Genomic DNA, 21485 nt, shown 5'->3' with positions numbered 1-21485 from the left:
AACAAATATGGAAATTGCAAACATTCTGATCTCAGAAGCTTCCACTTACCAGAGATCTATAAGTTCTATCACCACTGCGACGGGAGAATACTCACAAACATCTCTTTCAGATCTTCATCTTCAGTCATCTGTTCCAAAATCTTGTCATTGGAAATAAATTCTGATGACCGGCTGCACTCTGTAGGCTGTGGCTCACTTGAAAACAGCAATTTGGACATTTGGTCCTTCTTAGCTTGTGTGTCATATTTGGCCTTCTCTTGTGTTCCTTCTGCGATTAGATTGTATGTATGGACAATCTTTTGTTGACCAATACGATATGCCCGTCCAATCGCCTGCCTTCCAACAGAAGGGTTCCACACAACATCGAGGAGCACCACACGCGATGCTCCAACGAGGGTGATACCTTCTCCACACGCCTTGGTCGATGCAAGCATCACCTTGGCCTCGCTCTCCACATCATTGAAGGCCACCATCAAGGCTTTGCGGGTTTTAGGGGAGACATTTCCACTCATATACATGATCTCTTTGCCTTTAGTCCAGTTGAACTCTTTTCTCAGCTGTTGCATGATCAAGTCCAGTGGTTCAAGGAACTGGCTAAACACAAGCACTCGCTCTTTTAAAGCTTGACATAGACGCACAACCTCGTACACAAACCTCGTCTTAACTCCTTCACTTGGCTTCAACCGTAACCTCTCCAATGGAAGCTCGTCCACAACAGATGTTACTTCTTTTGGCAACTTTTTCATGCCAGCAACGAGGGACGGATGTACAGACGCAAGAGATATCTTGTATTCCCACTCCAAAGTGCCGCCATGTGTCTTTTCTTTTTGAGGACGTTTGCCACGTGTCTTATGTTTCTCCATCATTGCGATGATCCTCTTCTGGCTGGGAAGAGGATTCAGAATCACAACAGATTCTCTTAGTCCTTTAAGGGATTTATGAAGAATGTCGCCATTATGGATGTGCACATAAGGGTCCAATCTTTTCCTGATCTCATCTACCATCACATCTGTCACGTTGTGTAGTTTCGAAGAAGGAAAGAAATCCATGGCTTCAAAGTTTGCAGGAAGTAACAAGCTAAAGACGCTTCGAAGCTCTTCAAAGTTATTTTGAAATGGAGTCCCTGATAGGATTATTCGTCTTTTTGTCCGAACTTCAGCAAGAGCCTTAAAAATATTGCTCTCCTTGTTCCTTGGCGTGTGTCCTTCATCCAGGATCAGCAAGTCAGGCCTTTGAAGAAGCATCTGCCTCAGCTTGTCATCATCATTGCCTTCTCCTTTGGTGAGCTTCTGGAACAGGCTGTAGCTGAGTCCAATGATGCTACTCCCCTCAGCCCACGATCGCAATTTCAGCGCGCGCATATAATTCTTGTCAATGCTGCTAATGGACAGCCTCCGGGCCAATTCCTTATCATTCGAGGCCAGTTTTTCGACGGTTTTATCTCCATGCCAGTGGATATCTCTGGAATTCAGTATGTGGAAAGGTATCTTCACATTCCATTTCCTGAACTCAGTTTCCCATGTGTCAAGCATCCCCTTGGGGGCAATGATCACCGGAAAACACTGCGGGAAAAGCTCGAGGTAAGATTGAACAAATGTGATTGCTAATCTGGTCTTCCCCGTCCCTGGGGCGTGAGAGATCACACAGCCACTTAGAGTATCAGTTTTCACAAACTTCTTCACCTCTTCAATGTCAATACCTCCGGCCAGTTTCTTCCACATGAATTCAAAGGCTTCCTGCTGGTGTGGGAACATGTCTTCTCGGACACCAGGAATGAGATTCCATACAGGGCCACTTTTATGACTGCCAGTGATGTACTCTCCTTCATACCCCATTGTTGTTAGGATGCCATTAAAAATAATATTATCCATGTTCAGCTCGCGAGCCGTTGGTTCCCTTTCCGCTGAATAATTCCCCTAAATCGAGTGAAAAAATATAGGAATCATATGAGTCGATTACATATTTAATTTGAAAAAAAATGTTGGATAGCGCAGTGCCTTACCATAGGGGCCATTACATATTTAATTTCAAGAACAAATCTGCAGTGCTTGCACCAAGTTCCAATTTGGTCATCGGTAAATAAATCATGCTTCCCTTGACTGCATAAAGTTTTTTGGTCTGATGGAATATCTTGCCCCTGGCTCTCTTCAACCTGAAATGCAAGATGTAAGGATTGTTTATATCTGAACAGTTTTTTTTTTCGAAAAGGGGGATTCCCCGGCCTCTGCTTATATCTCAACAGTTAACTGGAGATGATCACAAATACAAAATTTACACGATTACAGAACTTAGCATTTGTGAAAGATGTAACATGTTTGCATTTGATTTGTGAAATGAAATAGAAGGCTTTTGTTTAAGCTTACGGGTGAAAGCTCACCCACCTGCGTTTGATCCGCAGGGGACACTCATTTCTATCTAACTAACGGACTGTTAAATTAGGGACTCCCCCCCCCCCCCCCCCCCCCCCCTTTAGCCAACATTTTAAATTGAAGGCCTTTGTGCTTCAAGAAAAGTAACTTTGGTGGTATTTCATATGACTCACTAGCTTCTATCTATAAGGACATTGGCATGCTAGAGCGTACTCTCGAGAAAAAGAAAACTTTTCCCGGGCACGCAGAAATGAAATTTCCAGGATTGATAGCGAGGACTATTCTACAGCAAACAATAGTACTTCAAAGCAAATGTAGTAGTATAACGAGAAGGACTAGCAGAGAGTTAAGTACCTCCTGGGAGCTGTGAGCATTGGCATTGTTGGCTTGAGAGGCAAGATCCATGTCTTCCCACTGTTGATCCTCAAACTCGTCATGCTCTGATTTCACTTCAGCTTCCTCCCCGAACTTGAACACCAGAGGCATCGTGTCGCCGCCGCCCTGCTGTGCATCGGCAGGAGCAGAGCCGTTCCGGTAGCTCGGTATCCCGTCGAATAAGGAGGAGAGCAGATCATTGCAAGGGATGTCCTCCTCCTCCGTATGCTTCCCCTTGCGATGAGACAGGGAGCTTTTCTTGAAGAAAATGTCATCCTGCAGACCGCGCCCCTCTGCTGTGCTTGCAGCGTGATTCTTGGCGCGTCGTGGGTTGGAAGAAGAGCCAGCGTGGGCTTTGCCACGTTCCTTGGCAGCAGACTGCTGCCGGTTTGACGCTCCGGTCTTCGGCCGGCTTGAGCTCGGCCCCTTCCTGGCGTTCCTCGGGAACGTTCTGTCGTCGTCAGGTTCAGCGTCAGGGTCGTTGCCGTGGTCGTCCTCTTCCTCTGAGCGCCCGCCTTGGGCGATCTGCTCCCGGCACCGTCTCTTCTTCTTCCTCCTCTTCGCCGGCCTTCTGTCTTCGCCGGAGCTGTCGTCCTCGGCCGCCCAGCTGGTTGGCTGAGGCGGTTGCACGGCTTCCTCTGGCTCGGAGCCGGAGGAAGATGTGTCGAGCAGGACCGGCCTGCTTACAGTACCACGTTTCAGCAGTTTCTTGTTGGAGCAGCTCAGGTGCGACCGTGTCCGCTCACTGATGAGACCCCGGCCGGGAGGGGGGGCGGTGGTGTCGGGCTCCTCGACGATCCACAACCCCTCGAATCTCCTCTTTCTGATTCTTGGCAAACCCTCGACGGCTGGTCTGGCCCTCCCACCGGCCTCGCCGTTGCTGCTTGGCGCGACACGCTGGTCCTGCCCTGCCTCGCCGTTGCTGCCAGGCGCGACACGCCGGTCCTGCCCTGCCTCGCCGTTGCGGCTAGGCGCGACACGCCGGTCCTGCTCTGCCTCGTCAGATTCTTCTTCTTCTTCCTCCTCCGCCTCCTCCTCCTCCTCTGTCTCTGTCTCCGTAGTGTCGTCAGACTCCTCTTCGTCAGCATTGGCATCAGAACTGTCGTCATGAGTGCTGTTTCCGTCGTCCTCCCCACCGACCTCCTCCTCTACGGATTTGCATCTGCCGTGGCTATTACCATTGTCATCCTCCTTGTTCTTCCCCTTCATCACATCCACATCCTCCTTCTTCCTCCTCATCACATCATCACCCCCCTTGTTCTTCCTCTCCATTACATCTTCATCCTCATCCTCGCTATCATCACCCTCCTCCTCCTCCCTATCGTCACTTTCAACATCCTTGTTCGTCCCTTTCATCACATCCTCCTCCTCATACTCCTCATCCTCTTCCTCACTATCGCCACTTCCGTCATCCGTGTTCGTCCCCTTGATCCCATCCTCCTCCTCGTCATCTCGGGATCCCTCATCATTGTCATCTGAACTGCTCGTCTCTTCACCTTCACCGTCATCCCCGCTGTCATCAGTTACCACAGTTCTACTTCTTCGGTGGCCGTCGCGTGAACGATTACGAGATGCAACAACCGCGCCGGCCTGCCTCGGCGGCGCAGCACCATGCCGGCCCCTATGGCCGAATCTCCCATCGTCATCTGAGCTGGTGTCTTCCATCTCCTCACCATCACCTTCGTCCACGCTATCTTCGGGAACCACTGGTGCAGCATACTTCGCAGCCACTTTTCCTCGGTTGCCGCTCCGCGAACGAGGGCTTGACGCAACAACTGCGCCGGCGCCGAGCTGCCTCGCCGGCGCAGCATCACGCCGACCCCTGTCGCCGCCCCCTTGGCCGGATCTCCCGAGCCGTCCATCGCCGCTGGAATGATGAGACCGAGGACGACGGACGGCCTCGAGTCTCTTGTGCTTCCTCGACGACTTGTGGGAGGTTCGCGGTTCGTCGACAGGCCTCGTCGCGAGAGCGCGAGCCCCCGCCCCGTGCGCCTTGGCACCGCTCGACGACTCTCGTCTCTGCTTCTTCGCCTTCCTGGAGCCACCGGGCGAGGAGGGCGCCGCCCTCTTGCGACCTCTCGCGCGTGAATCCTCCGAATCGCTGCTCGGACAGTAGAGATATGTGGCTCCACTATCGGAGACAGGATCCGCCCCCCGGCCATGATGGCGTGCGGCTACCTTGTTCGAGCTCCGGCCGCGCATGTCGTCGTCGTCGCTGTCGCTGTCGAGCTGGATGGACGGAGGATTCGCGGCGCCGGAGCGGACCACGGACGGAGAGGACGCCGTGGCCGGGTTTCGTCGCGGTGGCGGCGATCCCGCCGCCGCGCGACCACCGACCAACGGACCCTCCCGACCGCGTCCGCGATTGCCGGGGCGGTCTCCCTTAGCGCGTCCTCCGCCTTCACCGCGTTCCGAGCGGCCGGAGCGTCCACTCTTAGCGCGGCTTCCGCCTTCACCGCGTACCGGACCGGCGGAACGACCCCCCGTAGCGGGGCTTCCGCCATGACGGCCGCTGCGACCTCCGTCATCGTCGTCGTCGCCGTCGATGTCGATGAGCGGGACGGTCTTGCGTATCGGGAGCTCGACGACCGGCGGCGGCTTGGGCATCGCGGTGGGCGGCGGTGGGAGGCCAAGGGGCGAGGCGAGGCAAGGCGGAGGCGGGGTTTGGAGCGGGGTTCTGCGTTCGTCGCTGGGTTGGTCACGGCTCACGAGGGGCGGGACGCGCGTAGATTTTAGGAAATCTTTTGCCCTCTACGATTGGGAGGCAGGAACGGATGCTGGGCTTTTAATGACGGCCCATCTGTCATTGGCGCTCAAGCGAACTGGCGAAAGATCACCGGATTAATGCGGGAGAACGAGGCGTCGGGGCGTACGCGTTCGGTCACCCACTGCCTATGAGCTGTGGGTCCCGACATTCCTCCGATTGCTTTGGCCCAGCTTTCAGTGTGCCAAATATTTTTGCGGGTGGAAAGGTCAGTGTGGATAGGCTAAGCGTATCGTATCTTTAGTAGGGAAGAACAAGTTTTAGAAGATTGTCAAGCTCATTGGTAGCAAATTAAGACACCACCCCGCAATATCTTAGGCTACTCCCATGCAAATAAAATAAAATAAAATAAAATCTTAGGCTACTCTCTCGCGTTCGCAGTATTTCTCATGCATACACATCGAATGAGAATGTGGTCTGCAGTGTCCTGATTTTGCACACAAAGATTGCATGACACCGTGTTGTCATGCAGTCCAGGCCTAACTCACCCGTCTATCATTCAAGTACGGTATTGCATAGTCAGCCAGACGGGAATTTTGGAGGTTAGAGGCACCTTGGTCTTCCACAGCCATGGGGCGACGAAGAGAGTCGAGCCTTCCAATAGTAGACCATAGGTGGAGCTTGCTAGATATGTCCCATATTTACTCCAGCGCCAAGAGAACTTATCGGCCTATTGCGTGTTGTACTCCACCGCAACAACATCCCATAGCTTGATGTGTTGTGTCAGTGCTTGAGTGGTAACTGGTAAGAGCACCTCAGATGTCTCGAACCCAAGCATAGTTTAGCAGTCCCTTGGACACGATTCGGTTGTTAGCAGCTTTAGCATTCACCTTGACCCACACGAGCGGTGCGATCTCACACGCCATTCACCCATTGATCCATCGTCTTTCCAAAACAGAGCCCTCCTGCCATTGCCAACTTGACTTGAGCAAGACTATAGAATATTGCATTGACTTTTTGGGCCTGAGATGAGACCAAGGCCTTGCTAAGGCTTAGATGGGTCCATGGGGTGAGCAATCCACGTGCTCGAGTGACGTGTTGTGGCGAACTGGCGGAAGCTCACTGGATCAACCGCGGGAGAACGAAGCGTCGAGGCATATTTCACCGAGCTATTCCCTATGACTTGTGGATCTCTGAATGTTTGAACCCGGTGGTTAGTGTCAAATTTCTTGTGCGGGTGCAGTGGTCGGTGTCGAAAGGCACGGTGAGGGTTCATCCTACTGGATTTTTGGGGTGCCTATGAAAAGATCAAACAACCAGAGTTGGAACCTATACATTACAGTTTACTACTCCGTCTTGCTTGCGTAAAAAGCCTTAAATACATACTTGTCATTGTAGAGTCGCAACAACACAACTTGTCAAGCGCTGGTCAGCTCGTTCTCTTGCAAAGGTTCATGCTGGAGAATAAACCAATGCAATTAAAGACCATGATTCCTAACCAGAGTCTTTTCCTAAAGATTTTTCTCTATGTTCAATTTCTTCGATCCATCGGGAAAAAACATGATGTTATGCATTGCCTACATAACAGATGAATAAAACACAGTGTGATCTGCTAAGGTAGATGTACATGGTTGCTTCCATGGGATTCGGTATTGTGTTGAATATGAATTCAAATTGAACGATAAAGGAACAACACACGATGTTGAGTTGTGTGTGAGTCTTAAAACAATAATAAATGAACGAAACATAATGTGATTTGCTAAGCTATGTATGCGTACCTGGTTGCTTCACGAAACCCGATGATATAGTCAAAACGATAAGCAATGGGCGAGTGTTTTTTTAGCACCTAGCGCTTTGAGTAGTGCCTCCCCAACATACCTAATGAGGACAAATGATAGATACAAGGAAAGACAAGTAAAGTGTTAACATGGCCCATTCTGGCCCAATGGATGCTACCATGTTAAAGATTTAGGATTACCTCTGCCTCCTCGATCCCATCCGCCATCCGCCATCCGCATTGAGTAGCAACACATAGTGGCGCAAGTAAATAAGCATCAACTATACTGGTGGTGTGGTGACGATGACCAGTTGACGACGGAGATGCTGCAACGACCTTCACCACCATTACCTGTCATCCCTCATCATGCAGAGCAAGGTTGAGTATTGACTGGAGTCATCGATTTTAGGAGGTGCTCGTTTTCTCGACAGAGGTTGTCTGCCTAGACATCCAAAGCATCGATGTTGTGTGTTTGGCTGGTGGCCAATGAGCCTTACATGGCCTTTCAAAATCTTGGAGATGTTTCACCAACTAGAGGTAAAATGTTTCACACATCAAAATAATAGGAGGAAGAGACAACTACAGGAGGGGTAAGAAAAATGAGGGTGGCAGCGACGCTAGGGGGTAAGGAAAATGATAGATTTGCGTCAGGGGGAAGGGGATATATAAGGAAATATAGCGCGACGGGGAGGGGGAGGAGGAAAAAGGCTAGGGCGGCAGCGGGTCGTGGCGTTGGCGACGACGGGGAGGGGGAAGCTGGGGTGGCAGCGAGGTGGGGGAGGTATATACGCCGAAAAAGGCTTTCGCCCCGCTTTATATATAAAGCAATGATCAACACCAGAAGGCTCCAAGGCGGCGCCTTCAGGAAGGTTACGACACCAGAAGGCCGTCACTATCCGACCCGAGAGTCAGAGTTTCCCCTGGAGCAACACGATGGCGATGAGAGCCGCGACGACGCCTTCAAGAAGGAGACGAGCGTCGTCGCCGGTCCATCCGAGGATAGATCAGGTTTTCACCCCGGCCAACACTCACCGCCACCGAACGCCACACCCCGGTGACCACGTCGCCCACACGGCCATGGCCATCAGGCATCACCAAGCTGCGGGCTCTGCCCATGAGCACCGTGGTACCACCACTAGGGCCGCCGCCCCGGCATCCAAGACCTTGACACCACCTCACCCGAGACTTGCTGCTACCCCAACCAAAGATACGAGCGGAAAGGACCCGCCCTTCGCATCCCTGGGCACCCCTAGTGCCGTGACCCAATAGGCCGGCCAAAACTGGCCTCCATCGACTCGTCCTGCTACACCGGGAGCGAGACAAGGTCGTCCTGCTGCCAGGCGCGAGACGAGCTCGCTCCTACAGCACCGGGCGCGAGACGGGCGATGGACCGCAGCTAGGATCGGGCCGACCCTTTGATGGAGGTAGCGCCCAGACGGGGGAAGGGGTCGAAGGCCGACACAGACCACCTAAAAACGGGCGAACGCCGGAAAAACCAGCCGCCGCCGCAGCCGATCTGCCACCACCACACCAGCGCCTCCACCCCCTGGCCAGATTCGTCTGGAGCCCCGCCATCCCGTACCGGAGCAGCGGAGACACTAGCCGCATCACCACCACCTCATCAGGGCCGCCAGCCACCCCTGCCAACGCCAACCTTCACCATCCACCGGATCTGGGCAGGGAATCCCAGATTCGTCGCCCTCGCCAACCACCACCATCTAGAAACAGGGCAGGGGGCCAGATCCGCCACCAGCTCGCGCCTGGGCACTTGAGTCCCGAGCCCCAGAACAGGGGAGGAGGCGGCGCTGGTGACCGCAGGACGCCGGGAGGAGGGAGGTGCCCCGCGGAGCCCACCAACTGTGTGCGGGAGAGAGCCGCCCCGTTGCCGCCAACGCCACACGGTCTTTGGCCGAAGACGCCCCCGACGGCGGCGAGGGAGGGGGTTGAGGCGAGGGGGGCGTGGAGGAGGCGCTAGGGTTTCCTCCCGGGGCCCACGCGGGAGCTCCTCGGGAAGGGAGGGAGGAGGAGTCCCACCAACTCTGTGGGGAGGTATATAAGGAAAGGTAGGGTGCCGGCGTCGGGAAGGGAGAGGCATATAAGGAAGACATGGTGACGGCAGTGGGAAAGAAAAAGGCTTGGGTGGCAATGGGGGCAGGGGGAGGTATATAAGGAAAGATAGGATGGCGGCGGCTGGGGGGGCTAGGGTGGTAGCAGGGGATGTGGGAGAAGGAAAGATAGGGTGGCATCGGCGAGGAAGGGGGAAAAAGGCTACGACGACACCGGGGGATGGGAGGCATATAAGGAAAGACACAATGGTGGGGATAAGAAAAAGGCTAGGACAATAGCGCGCGGGGGGGGGGGGGGGGGGTGCAGGTATATAAAGAAAAGATAAGGTGGCGACAGGGGAGGGGCTAGGGCGCCAACAGGGGTGGGGGTGGGGCGGCAGTGGGCAGAGTAAGGAAAATGAGAGTGGGACGATGACGCAGAGGCGGCCGGGCGGGGGAGGGGGGGAAGGGGGCTAGGGCGACAGCAGGGGTGGGGCGGCAGGGGGTAGAGTAAGGAAAATGAGAATGGGACGACGACGCGGCGGCGGCCGGGTGGGGGGGGGGAAGGGAGTTGAGGGTGTAATTACGAAAAAACGGATATTAGGGTAGGGTTTGTTACCGATACAAATCATGATGCAATAATATCTAAATATACCTTTTGTTTAGCTCCCAGTTTCCATAATTATCCATTGACCATGTACATGTTATTTCACTTACGTGCAAGTTGCTATTTTACATATTTGTTGAAGGTTATTACTTTTTGAGCCAAAATATCAAGTGGTATGCTCATATTCCATACATGGTACTCTAAAGCGAAATTATTCATTGGCTCACCACATGATATTTTTGTCTATGTAGGATAGTCCATAAGAAGAGAAGAACACCACAGAGTGTTTATTTGTGGACTTCCGTGAGAGTTAATCTTATGGGTTTCAAAAAGAAAGTTTATGAGCTAATGCAAAGAGTCATCTTGATTTTTTTTCCGCGAATACTTGGAGGCTTTTTAATATATTCCATATTTTGTTCATATTTATCTTGGATACTTGGACGCTTTTTAACGTACATGATTAAGTTTGGATACTGACATTAAACCACAAAGGATATTATTACGAGCGTTTATCTCGGATACTTGGAGGATTTTTAACCCATGGAGTGCTTTGTTCATGCACTTCTTTTGAAAATCCAAGTATCCGAGATAAGTGCATGTAAATGTCCATATTTATCTTATATACATAGAAGAAATTAATATCTTCCATATAATATTCCATAATATATATATTTCATTAGTGTACCCATTAATAGTAGGAAAATTAAATACCACATGAAACATGTGGTAAGCAATCCAAACAATTCAAAAAAAATAGTAGGAAAATTAGATAGAGGGGTTGGAAGCATATCTTCCATATAATATTCCTAAAAATATTTTTTTTCATTAGTGTACTCATTTAGAGCAGGAAATTAAATAGAGGGGTTGGAAGCATATCTTTCATATAGTATTCCAAAAAAATATTTCTTATTAGAGTATGAAACTAAATAGTGGGGTTGGGAGCAATTTTATATCTTCCATATAATATTCCATATAATATATTTTTCGTTAGCATACTCATTTAGTCTAGGAAAGTAAATAGAGGGGTTGGAAGCGTATCTTCCTTATAATATTCCAATATTTTTTATTAGTGTACTCATTTAGAGTAGGAAATTAAGGGTTGGGAGCAATTTAATATATTCCATATAATATTCTAAAAAATATATTTTCCATTAGCGTACTCATTTAGAGTAGGAAATTAAATAGAGGGGTTGGATGCATATCTTCCATATAATATTCCAAAAAATATTTTTTCATTAGTGTACTCATTTAGAGCAGGAAATTAAAAGAGGGGTTGGAAACATATTTTCTATATAATATTCTAAAATATACATTTTCCATTAGCGTAGTCATTTAGAGTAGGAAATTAAATAAAGGGTTGGATGCATGTCTTCCATATAATATTCCAAAAAATATACTCCCTCCGTTCCTTTATATTAGGTGTATTTGTTTTTTAACAAAATTCGAAATGTAAGGTGCATTTCTTATAATTTCTCATATTTCACTTGTATCTTTCTCCTGATTGTATGTATCTCTCTTTGTAGAAAAAGAAGGAAAGTATCTCTTCATCGATTGCATGTATCTCTTACTTTACTAGACTAAATGATTTACTTGCCATTAACCAATAAATTTGCCAAGAGTAATTTCGTCCTAACATGCCTATCATTATGTGCCTTGGTCACCGTGATGAAAATAATACACCTTACGGATGGAGTATTTTTCATTAGTGTCACTACTGCAGGATGCTGCTGATAATCCCCAAGTGAAGGAAATCATCGTAGCAATTTACAAAGGTGGAAGTGATAAATATGGAGTGTCGAACCCACAAGGAGCTAAAGGTAAGATCAATATTCTCTCAAGCCCTATCTGCCACTGATACGACTCTACGTATACCGAACGTTTGCTTCCAACTAGAAACGAGAAATAAAACTACGTTGTGGGTATGAAGAGGATAACTTTGCATGGTATCGGAGAGCTAAAACATAAAAGTAGGTGCTGTTATCATAAAGTTAGAATATATTACTAAATATTATAAATAGCGAGTGTGGAATAATGATGGATCGGTGTGCGGAATTGTCCTAGGCAATTGTTAACAAGACCGGAAGTCGTCATTGCAATTTCATATGAGGGAGATGCATAAGCTAACGTACTTTTTCTACTTGGATCATATGCACTTATGATTGGAACTCTAGCAAGCATCCGCAACTACTAAAAATCATTAAGGTAAAACCCAACCATAGCATTAAAGCATCAAGTCCTCTTTATTCCCATACGCAACAACCTCCTTACTCGGGTTTGTGTTTCAGTCACTCACCAACCCACTATAAGCGAATCTTGAACGTATTGCAACACCCTACAGCGGGAATCCTTCACGCTTGCACGACATGGAGGGCACCATAGGACATCACCAAAATAAAACATGCAACTCGTACCAATCTAGATCATCAATCAACCCAAAGACAAGGGATATCTACTCAAAACATCATAGGATGGCAACACATTTGGATCATAATATGTGGCATAAAGTACCATGTTCAAGTAGGGATTATAGTGGGGTGCGGGAGAGTGGACCGCGTAAAACAGATGAGGATGGTGATGTTGATGAAGACGATCACCACGGCGATGATTCCCCTCCCGATGGCACTCTGGTGCCACCGAGAGAGAGAGGAGGAGAGGTTCTCCCCCTTGTGCTTCCTCCTCCATGGCCTCCCCCCTAGATGGGGAGAGGTTCTCCCTCTGGTCCTTGGCCTTCATGGCGATGATGGCCCCTCCGGGATCCTCCTCCATGGCCTCCGGTGATGATGGCCCCCTCCGGCAGGGTGCCAGAGAGGGCCTAGATTGATTTCTCGTGGCTACAGAGGCTTGCGGCGGCGGAACTTCCGATCTAGGTTATTTTCTGGGGGTTTCTGTATTTATAGGAATTTTTGGCGTTGGTTTCACGTCAGGGGGGTCTCCGAGTTGTCCACGAGGCAGGGGCCCACGCCCAGGGGGGTGGGCGCGCCCCCCACCCTCGTGGACAGCCCGGGACTCTTCTGGCCCAACTCTTTTGCTCCAGGGGCTTCTTTTGGTCCATAAAAAATCAACAAATATTGGCACGTCAATTGGACTCCGTTTGGTATTCCTTTTCTGTAAAACTCAAAAACAAGAAAAAAAACAGGAACTGGCACTGGGCTCTAGGTTAATAGGTTAGTCCCAAAAATCATATAAAATAGCTTATAAATGCATATAAAACATCTAAGATGGATAATATAATAGCATGAATACTTCATAAATTATAGATACGTTGGAGACGTATCAGCTGCTAACGCGACACTACGATCAGAGACCCTTTGACGAAACTGTGTGCGATGCATTAATCACAAACGGGGATGTAAAAAAACCATCAAAAAAGGTGCAAAACATTTGCGATGGCGGAGCCATCAAACACGGTTCAGATTTTAGTTGCGTGTGCGATTCAGGGCACACGATTAACCCATTCGAACTGTTTGGATGAGGCAGAACAATAGAAACGGGCAGACATATCAATGTATGTGTGCGATATACGACATACAGTTCGCTCCGATGAACCATTTGCTATTAGGGTGTGCAACATAAACGGTTAGCCAGATCAAGGTGTGTGTGATATAGGGCATACGGTTCACTCGGATGAACTATTTTCGATTAGCGAACACAACAGAAACGGTTCAACTTAACAAGATGTGTGTGATACGTGGCAAACAGCCGACTCGGATGAACTGTTTGCAATGAGAAATTACAACACAGACAGTTAATATAGTTAGTTCGTGTGCGATTCTGTGTGTACAAAAACTTTGAAAAATGCAAACTAGTTGATTGCAGCGGCTAGGAGTATCGCACACGATGCGTCTGCGAGTACTCATGTGCGATGTTTAGTAAGTTACACATACGTTTCCTTATGTTAACACTTGTGTGATAAATAACATGTGGCACCGGATACAGTATTCGGGTTGTGTGTGTGCTCCGCTTAGTCTTCCCGCGCTCCAGCGAATGTTTCCCGCGCTCCACATTGGTGAATTGTAAAATCCACGCCTATTCCCTCACCGGTTTCCCGCCACCAGCTAACGACTTGCTGCATATAACCCAGGCGACAACGCACCACCGCGACACTCTGCGAAGATCTAGTCCTCACCCATCTACCATTAGTTCTACCAAGCATGCCAGGCAACGACCAAAGCTTCGACATCGATGCCTACCTGCGTTACATCTTCGGCGAGGAGAACGAGCCGGAGCAGGTCGGGGAGCAAGAGCTTCATCGGCTGGTGTAGGCACCATGGCCCATTAGCAGCGATATCGGCGTGACAGTCCTTGGGAGCACAATTGACATATTGCAGAGGAGGTGTAATGAGCAGTTTGCCATCCACCGTGCAAAAGATCCAGAGCTGCTCAGCGGCATGATCGACGACCCACCCGAAGAGCCGTCATCACCAGTGCTCATCAAGAGCCTGATGCCCCGCAAGGAATGGGCAGAGGACCTCTGTGTTTCAGTCAAGACAAAGGCAGCCTGCGGCTTCATCATTGCCCGCGACGGTCGTGTCAACCTCGATCCCGATGATGTGGTGGCCAGGCTCGAGTGCATCCTTGGCGGAGTTGACGTCCCCGATGAAGTAGAACATCGCCAACGTGATATCTTGAGGATGCAGGTGATCGACGGAATTTGCTACCAGGCCGGAGACATGGAAATGGAGCGGTTCCGCGGAGTTGTCATGCGCGCGATTGCACACTATCAAGCTCTTCTAGAAGAGGCCCAGCAGCCCCAAGAGCCTCCCAGCGCCAGCAGCTCCGTAGGCGGAGGCGGGTCGGGACACTTGGAGTGAACGGCCGCAAGGGTGCTATGCTGATCATAGAGTCCGAGAAGATCATCGTCAGAAGGACGCCAGCTCAGCCTTTTAGCTTATATTTTATTATAATTGTATGCATATGTAGGTGAGTGTTCCGGGCCTTGCCGTATGTGGCATTTTAAATTATCCTGAATATGTAAGACAATTATTAAGAATTATTAACCGTTGTCATTGTAACTTTGCCTCAACGACGAGCAGAGCGCGCGCAGGGACGCCAGAGCGGAGCGCGCCGCGGCTGCCTCAGCGGCGAGCAACCACGTGATCAACCTTCCGCCATCAATAAATTTTGACCTTGTTTCTCGTCACATTGCTGATTACAACGCAATAAGTAATTGCAAATCTGTTCACACCTATCAAACTAATATGTGTTCATACTTAGCACCGGGCTATAAAAACTACCCACTCGAAAATTATTTCACAGTTCCTCTCCTCATCACTCACAAAACTGGTTTTTTCTGTCAAGTCGTTCCGCCATGACCGGTAGGAGGAGTTTAGGGTGGACATATAACCAGGCAGCAAAGACCAAGGCAGCGGAAGCACTAGAGAGGTCCCGCCGCGAAGCCGCAACAGAGATGTCCCGACGCGCTGCGGAGCCCTCGAACGAGCTCTCACGGGCACGCGAGGGCTCTCACAAGCGCATTCGTGGCGTCGGCCATCACGACGAGCCGGGGTTCCTAAAGTCCTTCGCCGGCGATGACGACATTCTCGCTAGCGTCACTACGCAGCAGGAGCTGGTCGACGGCTTGATGAAGCTGCTCAAGATCAGCGATGCCTCGGTTGACAAGGCGACCTGCCTCGTCGAGCAGCTCATGGCTGACAATGCGAAGCTCCTCAAGTTGGTCGCCGAGAAGGAGGAGGAGGCCGCCGGCTGGAAGATGCTGCATGAGGAGAGTAGTGCCTCGGAGATGACGCTGAAAGCGGTCGTGGAGGAACTGATGGGTGGCTTGAGGAAGCTCTGGATCGAGCACGAGCAGGAGGTGGAGGAATCCGTGGCTGCTTTCAAGCAAAGTCATGAGGAATTGAAGAAGGAGCTGGAGGATTTCGCCGCCTGGCAATCCATCGATGAGTAGAGACAGTAGCGACCCAGATCGTTGTCTGCAATTTTCTTCTTCTCTTGCCCCCGTGTCTTCCGGGCTTTGCCGCATGTGGCATTTTAAATTATCCGGAATATGCAAGATAATTATTATCTGCGCCATTGTAAATATGTCGTCATATTATCCATTGCCATTTTATTTATGGTCGTATTATCCGTTGCCCCATGTGGCAATTTAAACTAAGGCGGAGTACGAGTTGAAAACACGAACAAAGCAAATGCTGCCATGGGATCACAAGCAAACACCTTCCGTCCAAGTGCTTTAATTAACCCATTAATGGAGAAGTTGTGAGTGAGGCAGGCGACGGCTGGTGCATGGTGAGCATGGGCGGCCTTGCTGCTCGCACGTGTCCCATCGAGCCTGTGCGGCGGACTGCTCGCACGCGTCCCATCGAGCCTGCACGGCGGACTTCTCACGCTAGTCCCGTCTAATCAAACAGCTGCACGCACGCCACCGAGTATGGTTAAATTTCGACACGGTTAATATAATACAACCGTTTGCGATATTAACGTGTCAGCTTTTTGTTTCAAAAAGGACTTCGTTGGCTACTAATGTGTGCGCCTCTTCTCAAACTGGATGATTTTTTTACCACGTCATATATGTGCCATGTCATGAAACCATGCCAAGTTTCATGTTTTTTGGGTGACTTTTTGATTTACTGGGATTTGAAAACTGAGATTCTCAATGTTTCAGGACGACGACAAGTTTGTAATTCATTTCCATTTCTTAAATTAGACCTAAACATGCACCCAATGACACATGTACGATTTCCCACCCATTTTGCTTCACTGGAGCATGTGCTTGTAGTTCAAATTTGAATTATGGACTACATTAAATGCGTAGAAAACTTAGTAATTAGTAATATATATACAATGGCCAAACGAATCCTGAACAGTTTCAAATTTCAGCCCGACACTCCTGTTATTCTATGTTGCCTGTAGAAAACAAAGTTCAAGGCGAGAAGAGGCAGCGATTATCGTTTCGCCCACAAGAGGGGCAGGTTTCCCTACCGGAACCACGAGGGTTGCGACAGGCTCCGGTTTGTAAAAGGCTTGTAATATAGCTTCACCCAAATTGGACAATTATATGTACCATGTAGTGACACCATGCCAAGTTTCATGATTTCCTGGTGAGTTTTGGATTTACAGAGATTTAAAAACTGAGATTCACAATGTTTGCGGCCAAGCCAGGACGGCGAGACGGTTGAATTCGTTCCCATTCGTTCCATGGGACCTAAACATGCACGCCAAGGAAACATTTACGTTTTTTCTAGCCATTTTGATGAACTGGAGCATGTATTTGTAGTTCAGATTTGAATTATGGACATTAAATGCCTAGGAAACTCAATTAGTGTATAAAAAGGCCAAACGAAACCTGAATAAGTTTAAATTTCAGCACGGATATCATGTCATTTCATGTTGCTCGTGGAAGAAAATACAAGGCGAAAAGAGGCAGTGATTACGTTTCGTCCACAAGGGGAACACGTTTCCCTATCGGAACCACGAAGCTTCTTTGAGAGAAGCTCCGGTTTTTGTAAGATGTTTGTAATAAAGCTTGGCCCAAATTGGACAATGTTTTTACCACGACATATATGTGCCATGACGTGACACAATGCCACCTTTGATGACTTTCTAGTGAGTTTAGGATTTACGGGGATTTAAAAACCGAGATTCCAAATGTTTGAGGACGAGCCAGGACGCGGGTACGGTTGTAATTCGTTCCCATTCCTGGCATGGGACCTAAACATGCACCCAAGGACACATGTAAAAAATTTCTAGTCATTTTGGTGAACTGGAGCATGTATTTGAAGTTCAGATTTGAATTATGGACATTAAATGCCTAGGAAACTCAATTAGTGTATAAAAAGGCCAAACGAACCCTGAATAAGTTTAAATTTCAGCACGGATATCCTGTCGTTCCATGTTGCCCGTAGAAGAAAATACAAGGCGAAAAGAGGCAGTGATTACGTTTCGCCCACAATCGGAACCACGAGGCTTCTTTGAGAGAAGCTCCGGTTTGTAAGAGGCTTGTAATAAAACTTGTGCCACAATGGATGAAAAAAATCCTCGACATATAAGTGCCATGTCGTGACACCATGCCAGGTTTCACGATTTTCGGCTTAGTTTTGGATTTACGGGGTTTTAAAAACCGAGATTCTTCTCACGAAATGTTTTCAAATAGCACACGGTTCACTCACGAAAGCCGATATTCAATGAAAACTTCGTGGAAACCATATTTTAAAGTTTCATAAAAATCTAAAAAAAATGTGAGATGTTAAGAAGGTGATGTTTTATTGCGACACAAAATTTCAAGTTGAAAAACATTACGAGATGTGAGCTATGAAAAAGACAAATTCAGCCCTGAATAGTGACATTACTATTCGGCACTATTCAACGCTGATTTTGTCTTTTTCATAGCTCACATCTCGCAATGTATTTCAACTTGAAATTTTGTGTGGCAATAAAACATCATCCTCTTAACATCCCGCATTTTTTTCAATTTTTTTGAAACTTCAAAACATCTTTTTCTCGTGGTTTTCACCGGTTTCCACCGAATGTTGGTTTCTGTATGATATTCTCCCCCTGCTGCGCGCGCGATCTGAGTCGTGCGTTCTGATTGGCCAGAACCCAAACCCCACGGATCGTACGTGTGCACCGTTGGATGCTCCCAGATCGAACGGAAACCCTGAGCCCTTTCGACAGCACATGCAGTACATGGGTAAGCACTATGCGCATGCGTCGTGTAGCTCACGCTTCCTTCTCTACTAGGTTTTCATTCAAAATAGGCTACCGTTTCTCGCCACTCCTCTCATCGTTTTCCCTCCTATTCTCCCATCGTTTTCCCGCTACCAGTGTCAGAGCTCATTGAAGGCTAGCGATGACACACCGGCAATGTAAAATATCCCACACAGTTTCTAAAAGCACAAATGTGTGTGATAGGATGGAGTAGGTCCCATAGGGTGACCAACGTGAAACGCCTTAAAGGCAAGGTGGCAATTCTTATCAGCAAGGGCCGGTTTTTATCCACTAGCCTAGTCGAATAGAACGCAGAAGTCAAGAGTGCTTGGGCTGGAGTAGTCCAAGGATGGGTTACCCGGTGGGAAGTTGCATATCTCAAGCTTCATTTAAATGCCATGACACGGTCATTATAGAGATATATTACATCTCTATAGTGACCTATCATGGCAATTATATAAACCTTGGGATCCTTGTTTTGCTAATTTGTAGACTATGTTTTTATGGGTTATTTTTTGCTCTAAAAAATTAAAGAATGATTGACTGGACCTGTCATGGCGATTATATAAACCTACTATGTTTTTATGGGTTATTTTTTCCTCTAAAAAATTAAAGAATGATTGACTTGACCTATCATGGTGATTATATAAACCTTTTTCAGGTTGCATGCAAGGTATAGGGGGCAGGGTGTTCTTCTCGAGCATGTCTCCCTTGTGCGGCTTATAGACGCGGCACATATCTGTGCGCTCCCCGAGGTATATATACTATCCTTTACCGACAATTAGGGGGCCCCATGCAATCTATCCCTTTGACCCAACAATGAGAAGGGTTTAACCATGATGGTTTCTTATTGATACTAGTAAGGTACACGTACATTGCACACATGAGATTTGGTAACCAAATTATGAATAAATACCACACTATAGCATGTAAGCTTTGAGTCATATATGCATGATGTAGATGTTTGTTTAATTCTTATAGTTCATCTCATCCAAAATCAATTAGTTTTATAAAAAATCTATTTTAAGATTCATGGAATTGTGCATTGTAAAGGTAAATACAAAAAGTGACAATTCATTTAGAAAAATAAGTTTGGGCAATTAAGATATGGAAGATTCTAGAGAACAAAGGAGAAGTGCTTGTGTTTTGAGATTTGTGCATTATGCTTAAGTTCAATCATGGAGTCTTCTAGATTGTACATGTGGCAGAATCTGGTGGAATGTAGATGATATCCAATGGCCAGTAGTGCTCGGACTTGCCATCTCTGTACCGTCGGATTGGTTTCATCCAACGACCAGCTTTCAAAGTTATTCGCACACTATATAGGTGTATAGATGTATATATATATAGATGTGTCGCATGCTAGACAAAATAAAGTTTGAGCGCATGCGTGGGACGACCCCCCCCCCCCGCCCGCCGCCGCCTCGAAGTTGGGAAACTAACATCGTACGTATTGAACCAGGCTTGGAGTCGGGTACGGTGTTCAGTTTGTAATGTAATTGGCGGCCCATCGAAGTTGTGCATTTGGGATTTAAACACATCATACACCGCCGTATCCATACATATTTTCGGGCCGCATGCAGTGTATACGGGGTCTTCTGATCGACCACGTCTCCCTTGTGCGGTTTTTTGTGACGACACGCATATCTGTGGGCTCCCCGAGTGTATATATATCATCCCTTTGACTGATAATGAGGGGTATGTGTTGGCCATGAATGGATTCCTCCTAGTTCGTGTTAGGGCCTGTCACCGTCACATGTCGCTCAACCAAAGCTTGAGCTCATGCGTTGTCAGGATTCTCTCCCACATGCTCGGATTGCTGGGTTCGACCTACATCAAACCGTGCGTATCTCATCATTAACTACTTTGCCTTCATGGTTGTTGTCTGTATCGAGAGATAGGCACCACATCTAAGTTGTACATTATTTTATATTGAAAACACACATCACCCCTTCCCAACGTACATCATTTTGGGCCGCATGCAAGAGGTGACGGTTTTGTGGTCCCTCTCGTGCGATTTTTATGATGGTTCAATCTATTGGCCCAAGCGGTTTATCGACAACAACAACTGTCATTTGACCAAACGATAGATTCATTGGTCCGTCTTATGGTAGGTCATGGCGACATGCATGTATGACCAAAGTATCGATCATTACATGCATCCGCCCCGCTGACACAAAGTGGGAGGTGGTGGGCCAAGCATCCTAGCTAGGTATCGAGCAAATTAAGGTGGAGGTACTGGCTCAACCGTGTGCGATGCAAGTGCGCTGAAATCACCACGACCGCGCAAGCGCGAGCAAATTAAGGTGGAGGTACTGGCTCAACCGTGTGCGATGCAAGTGCGCTGAAATCACCACGACCGCACAAGCGCGAGCAAAGGGGTGGAGGTACTGGCTCAACCGTGTGCGATGCAAGTGCGCTGAAATCACCACGACCGCGCAAGCGCGAGCAAAGGGTGGATGTACTGGCTTAACCGTGTGCGATGCAAGTGCGCTGTAAAACGACCACCTGTGCAAGCTAAAGGCGGGTAAGTTTATTTGAAAATTAGGACGAACCGTGTGCGATAGACCAGCTAGCTAGAAATATAAAAAACAAACGACCCGCCTTGAGCGTTGCAAAAATCGGCAGTTCCGCGCCACTTTTCCTTATTATCATACACGCATATTGTTATTGGACCGTGCGCGATCTTGGCCACTCCCACCCCGCATCAATTCCTTTACCCAAATTTTAGTAGCCGCCGTACTTCAACCGTCGCCCACACTCCTCCAGCACTCACCTTATAGTAAAATTGCAGTAGCTGAGGCATTTGAACCGTCGCCCTCCCTCGTCCACCACCATCTCCACCCACCATTACTAAAATTTTCAGTAGCCCCGGCGTGTCCTCAAACACCAACCCCCCCGCCTCAACAGTCCCCCACCCGCCCCTCCCCCTCGAACCCTAGCT

At 48.4% G+C, this 21485-nt stretch overlaps 1 pseudogene; it reads right to left on the bottom strand.

Annotated features, from left to right (window-relative positions):
- Positions 1-68: 68 nt before the first annotated feature.
- On the bottom strand, positions 69-6420 carry LOC123141588 (SNF2 domain-containing protein CLASSY 3-like; annotated as a pseudogene).
- Between the last annotated feature and the right edge of the window lie 15065 nt (positions 6421-21485).

The sequence above is a fragment of the Triticum aestivum genome, chromosome 6D (genome assembly GCF_018294505.1).
Source record: "Triticum aestivum cultivar Chinese Spring chromosome 6D, IWGSC CS RefSeq v2.1, whole genome shotgun sequence".
In the NCBI taxonomy this organism is placed as follows: domain Eukaryota; kingdom Viridiplantae; phylum Streptophyta; class Magnoliopsida; order Poales; family Poaceae; genus Triticum; species Triticum aestivum.
The sequence above is the reverse complement of the archived record's forward strand: the minus strand, read 5'-3'. Positions and strand labels throughout refer to the sequence as shown.